We start from the raw sequence: 531 nt of genomic DNA, 5'->3' as shown, positions 1-531 counted from the left end.
TGGGGACACGGGGACCAGGGCGGCCGGGGGCCCTGCGGAATGGGACGGGGGCACGGAGCGGAGTGGGGCCACCAGAAGCAGGACCGGGACAGGGACATGGGGAGCAGGGTGAGGATGGGGGCACTGGGAACAGGACACGGACAAGGACAGTGCAAGCAGGATGGGAACAGGGACACTGGGAGCAGGGCTGCAGCCAGGGCCACCAGGAGCGGGCTGGGGACAGGAGCAGGGGGAGCAGGGCTGGGGTCACCCTCGGGAGCCCGTTGCTCAAGGCCACGCATCCCCCAGGGACCCTAAGATCAGCACGGACAGGGGACAAACGGGGATGACCGCGGGGTGGGGGCAGTGTCACTCACTGCCAGTGACCCCGCTGTGGCTGGGGAGGGATTTGTCCCCTTGGCAGTGCCTGGTGCTGAGCCGTGATGAGCTCGTGCCAGGGATGGAGCCCTCCAGCTCCTGCAGCCCAGGCAAACCGTTCTGCATGCCTCAGTTTCCCCACTCCACGGCCCCAGGCAGCCCTACCCCACCCGG

This window comes from Mesitornis unicolor, unplaced genomic scaffold (assembly GCF_000695765.1).
Source record: "Mesitornis unicolor isolate BGI_N332 unplaced genomic scaffold, ASM69576v1 scaffold4381, whole genome shotgun sequence".
Classification (NCBI taxonomy): domain Eukaryota; kingdom Metazoa; phylum Chordata; class Aves; order Mesitornithiformes; family Mesitornithidae; genus Mesitornis; species Mesitornis unicolor.
Note: the sequence above shows the minus strand (reverse complement) of the source record.